The sequence below is a fragment of the Canis lupus genome, chromosome 34 (assembly GCF_011100685.1).
Source record: "Canis lupus familiaris isolate Mischka breed German Shepherd chromosome 34, alternate assembly UU_Cfam_GSD_1.0, whole genome shotgun sequence".
Lineage (NCBI taxonomy): Eukaryota > Metazoa > Chordata > Mammalia > Carnivora > Canidae > Canis > Canis lupus.
The window spans coordinates 26451095-26457294 of NC_049255.1; positions in this window are offsets into that span (position 1 = coordinate 26451095).

The window sequence follows — 6200 nt, forward strand, 5'->3', positions numbered from 1 at the left end:
CCTGATTTCCTGACCGCACTACATGCAGGGAGTGTTCTCATCTACCAGAGGGGCAGCTCCTTCATTGACTAGTGGACAGTAACTAGCAAATTATTTAAACTTTTCTGTCTTGGTTTCCTCATCTGCAAAGTAGGGATGGTAATATCTAGCTCGTAGAGTTTTGTGAGGATTAAAATAGACAATCTATGTGAAGTGCCTCCTCCATGTGCAGAACAGAATATGAGCTCAATAAATGGTTTGCTATTTTTGGTATTAAACGTGTACTGAGTACTTATGGCATATCCAGCGTAGCTACTAAGTGCTTAGTAGGTATTAATTCACTGAATCCCCACTGCATCTTCTGAGGTAGACACTATCATTGCTTCTGGTCCCATAAATGAGAACAGCAAGGTAAGCAAGCAGTAAGGCAGGGATGGGAGATGAGGCAGGCTGGCCTCAGAGCCTTGTCTCTGCTCTACTAGGCCACACTGACTCTCTAATAATGGAATCACAGCAGTTCCAGAACCAAATCAATCTGTTATCCCAGATCCATTTCCCTTTTTAACAAGGAATCCAAGAAGTAAGCCAGGGGGATTAGGAATTGTTTATGCTTTTCACAACTGTGAGAGCTGGCAAGAAGCGTGGAAAATGATCCACACATTTTATTCACATGCTTTAGTCTGACCAACTGCATTCACTCACCAGTTATTACCCAATAATAAAATGCAACATACTTTGTTTTATTTTGCAGTTAAAATTTTAACATTATTCAGGAATAGGCAAAAATGTCTAGGGACTTATCCAGCCAAAACAGACAAGCCTATAAAAAATAGAAACAAAAATATTCATTGCTGTACATTCTATAATACTGAAATATTAGAAGCCACCCTAATATCCTTCAGTAGGGGTCTAATTAAAGTGTGGTACATGCACAACTTTTAACAAGACTACGGTCGGGCACCTGATGGCTCAGTGATTGAGCATCTGCCTTTGGTTCAGGTCATGATCCCAGAGTCCTGGGATTGAGTCCCCCATCAGGCTCCCTGCAGGGAGCCTGCTTCTCCCTCTGTCTATGCCTCTGCCTCTGCCTCTCTCTCTCTCTCTGTGTCTCTCATGAATAAATGAAAAAAATCTTTTTTAAAAAACTGAGATAAATTTAAAGATAAAAAATTCTCCTATGTAATGGGAAGTGAAAGAACGAGGTGCAGAACTGTGTGTCTAATTTGATTCTACTTTTGAAAACTAATGCTGGTAGGTTGGTACATGCATTTTAAAAATCTAGAGAAATAATCAACAAACCCTCATAACAGTAGTTATGAGGAAGGAATAACAAATGACTTTTGACTTCCTACATCATATATTTCTGGATTGTTTGAATTATTCACAAGCACCTATTCACAGAAGAAAACAATATATGTTTAAGTAGGGAGGAACACAGCCTGAAGCAGGGCTCTAATCTCTCAGTCTGTTAACTGCTGCCTCATTTCCTGGCAACAGAGTTTTATGACTGGCTGGCTCTCAACACATCCTTCTGCCAACAGGACACTGGTGAGCAGGGTCGTTAGAAATCTTCCTTGAGAGAACTCTAACACAAGCCCAAGAGGCATTACAACTTGGAAATATGGCCAAAGGGAAAAAATCCATAAAAAACATCCATCCCTGAGTCTCTATCCGCAGTAGGAAATGTGGCCATTAAGCCAATGAAGGGAATTAGGATCATGATGAAATCACACCGGTTTGGCTGTGGAAAAAACGAGAGATGTTAAGTGCAATTCATCTTTAAAGAACCCCATCCTTCCCATCAGGCCTCGGGACCTACCTCGCCATAAAAGCAACAGAGATAAGATAAATAATCACTAAAATTGCTGGCATTTTTACAATGAGCCACAAATTTCAGAGTCTTTCACATCCATTTTATGCCACATTGTGTGGCTTTCCTATCCAGAAACTTTGGGAAGCAGGTTTTTCAGAATAGGAGGCGCTTTAGTAAGACACAGAAGGACCAGACCCCAGAATGTCCCATGCTCACCAGCAAAAGTGGTCATCCTAGAATTAACTGGCTTAATAATGAGTACAATTCATTTTTAGGCCAACATGCTGCTTCCCAAACAGCCAAATGATGTATCCATCAAAGAGGAAACACTGGTAGCAGGTGAACAATGCAGAAAATGCAAGGGAAACTGAGCCTCTGAATAAAACCATAGATGAGGGGAATCAGTGGTCGGCCCAGCTTTCTCTAAATCTTAGAGAGGGGTGTGGAGTACAATGCTCAGGAGGGTCTTGGGTCTGTGGGCACGTGGTATGGTCCCCTCTCCATTCTGTCACCACCAAAGTGGTCCTGATACACAGTGAGGAGAATGAGGATGCAGGGAAAGCAGCCCCTCCCCTGCCAGTCTGATTGAGGGGCTGCACCCTCCTCCCCTGGGAGCTAAGAAGCCATCGCTGGGCCTCTGGGATGGCCAGTGTTTGTTTCACAAAGGCAAAAATTGAAATGAAAAATCACTATGTAAATTCTTCAAGGTGATTGGACAAAAATAAGAATAAAACTTACCTTTTCTCAACTCCAACTTCAGTGCCAGACCTCAAAATGGAGAGACATGAGGACGTGAATACAGCCCACAACCTCATTTTAATTCTCATCATATATACAAGCACAAACCTTACCATTGCTTTTTTTCTTATTGGCCACCTTTGCCTCCTTCCTGCTGCCACACTGAGCTGAATTCATTGCTCTATTAATTAAGCTAAAGAAGGAAGAGGAATAGATTGATAAAGTAAGGTAGATAAAGAGATGATTTAAATAGTTTCTAGGGGTTCTTGGGTGGTTAAGTCAGTTAAGCTAATTACTCTTGGTTTCGGCTCAAGGTATGATCTCAGGATTGTGAGATCAGGCTCCGAGTTGGGCTCCAAGCTCAGCACAGAGTCTGCTTGGGACTCTCTCTCTCTCCTTCTGCCTCTCCCCACTGTGTGGAATCTCTTCTCCTCTCAAATAAATAAATAAGTAGTTTCTAAAATGGCTAGATATCATATTTTAAGACAGTTTGTTCTAATAGTTTTGGAACACATTATAGATACAAAACTAGTCTTTAAAAATTAGAAGAATAAAAAGAAACCTCGAAGAATATGTTTTCTTCTCAGTCTTCAGCAGGCCCTCTATAAAGGAAAGCCTCTCCCTTATCCACATTCCCAAGTAAGGCTTTAATAAATGGACTGGCAGTTTGGAAATAGGAATAAAAAATATTCTGAGTCTACTTATTCAAAGTGAATCCAGGTGTTCTTAATGCTTTCTTTCTGCTAGCAAATGACACAGCCTGAAAACAGACCTGCAGAGACATGCGGTCTTTACAAATGAGGACTAGATTCTACAATAGGTAAAATCCATTATTCTTCCCTTAATCATGCAAGAACCCTGGATTGACAAAATGTATATGTACATTTATACAATGGAATACTACTCAGCAGTAAAAAGGAACCAAAATACTATTAACACTACAACATGAATGAACCTCCAAAGCATTATGTTAAGTGAAAGAAGACATTCACAAAAGTCCACATCACATTATGCTTCCATTTATATTAAATGTCTAAAATAAACAGATCTCTAGAAATGGGAGGCAGATTAATGGCTGCCTGGAGCTGGGGTAAGCTGGAAATGAACAGTAAGCAGGCTCAAGAGATCTTCCTGAGGTGATGAAAATGATCTAAAACTGGAATGATGATGGCCACACACTTGCTAAACTTACTAACAGTCATTAAAATACACTTCTTAAGTGGGCATATTTTACAGTATATAAATTACATCTCAATAAAGTTGCTTTAAAAAATGCAAGAGTCCCCTGCAAGTCTCAGGTTGCCAGATTTAACTTAGCATTCCTGCTAGTGTTTGAACTACAAAATGACACACACAGTATCATTTCTGTAAAATTGTATTATGTCCTGAAACTTACCACAGAGGAGCCCCAGAAGCAAATCCAAATAACAAAATCTCACATTTTTTTCCATTTAGCAAAGCTGACGATTATCTTCTTCATGCTTCCCCTTTGCTTGCTAAAGATGACTTTGGTTTGTTTACTTTTTATGAGAAGTTTCCTATTGTCTAAACACTAGTTTCACGTGAACTTGGCTGCAGAATAATTTCCTTTAGGTGGTCAGATGTGACATCCAAATGTTAGTCAGCATGGTGTCAAATCTATTTTAACTACGCCACTCAATCCTGTTTTCCTCATTTGGCTAAAAAGCAACTCAGAGGTTTTTCCAGTCTTAAAAAATTTATGGATAATTCTTCATTTTTATTTTACTTGTATTTCATGAAATCTAAGAGTATCAATTCATTCTTTCCTTTAAAAATATTATGCAGATGGAGGTATGTACAGGATTTCAGCTTTGGTAGCAGCAAAATATTGTTCACAAATAGGAAACTAGCTAAATTATTATACATCCAAACATGAAATAAATTACTATGTAGCTATTACAAATATGGATCAAAATCTATAGGTACTACCTCCTAGGTGTGGAATTACCTACAAGATGTATTGTTAAGTAAAAAAAAAGATGTGGAATAGCATGCTTATTATGCTACCCTTTGTATTTTGTTTTTAAAATAATATATCTAAGCATAGATACACCAGATTGGTAAGAGTATGTTCTTGTAAGAAAGGGAATTGAATACTTGGGGGTTTGTCCTGATAGGGCCACTAACTTTTCAGTATATATTCTTTAATATTGTTGGAACATTTACCACGTATATTATTATCCACTGAAAAATTTTTTCATGGGACGGCCTGGGTGGCTCAGCGGTTGACCATCTGCCTTTGGCTCAGGGCATGATCCTGGAGTCCTGGGATCGAGTCCCACATCGGGCTCCCTGCACGGAGCCTGCTTCTCCCTCTGCCTGTATCTCTGCCTCTCTCTCTCTCTCTCTCTCTCTCTCTTTGTCTCTCATGAATAAATACATAAAATCTTTTTAAATTTTTTTGTGTGTTTTATGCCTTTACCCATACATTTGATAAACCATAACAAGATGCAATTCAAATACTCTAACAACTTCTGTCCACATATAGTAGTAATGACATTTAATAAGAACTCTGTCCAGATTTTAGCAACATAAGTTGCTAAGAAATTTATTTAAAGACTTCAATTTCTCCCTCTCTAAAACAGATATATTATTATGAAGTTAAGGGAATAACATTTGTAAGAGTTTATAAGATGTGAAGTCATCAAGATGGAGCTTTGCAGGGGCAGCTTACCCTTGGATATAAGTAAATTGAGTTCATCTATAGAAGCAATAGATCTCTCTGTACCGGACATTTGTTTCTTATTCATCATTGGATCATTCAAGTTGAATTGGACTTGACTTATGGTGATCAATTACGGCTTTTTGTATTACAGGACCAAATTCATTATCGGATCCTTGGAGACTAAGTTTAGCATTAAATATGTTTGCAGTGGCAGACAAATTCATAATCTGCCTGTCAATTCACTCCACTGCCTGGTCATTCTTCTGCCTATACAATTAATTTCACTGAAGAAACAGTAATAAACATATCTTAAAATCACGATGGCATATTATAGTTTGGAAAACACTTTTACATATTTTATTGCATTTGACAGTCTTAATAACCCTATAGGGGAGGTGAGACAGACATTATTATGTCTGTTTCGCAGACGGTTATAGATTAGCTAATCATTCAGGAAGCAGAGAGCTAATGTCGGAAGCCGGGTTTCCCCCATCCCATTCCATCTAGCTATATGTATTTTATTGGATGTGTGTAAGAGTTCAGAAATGGGTGTTTGTGTATAAATTCCATGCTTTATATTTGAACATATAGACAATCTTTCAATTTCAGAGTTTCTGGGTTTTGTGAATGGAATTCATATAGACATTGTTTCACTTGCAGTTTGAACTTACCCTGACAATTATATCATTTAAATTCACACGGGTAGCCAGAGTGTTCTTGTGCGACAGGGACCATTCATTTTCATAGTCTCATTTATGACTCATGGATTTGTGTGGGTGTTAAAAAGACAAATCCAAAGAAAGAGGAATGGGAGAAGATTTCTTTCTATATTTAAATATAAATAATAGAAAGAGGCTGAGCTAAGTTATAAATAACGATGAAGTGAAATGTTCTCCGGAAAATCCATGGCAATAACATTAACTGCTGCCTGAGAAATGTGACTGCTTAAAACTCTGGTTTGGAAAACCTATTCATTGTAAAATA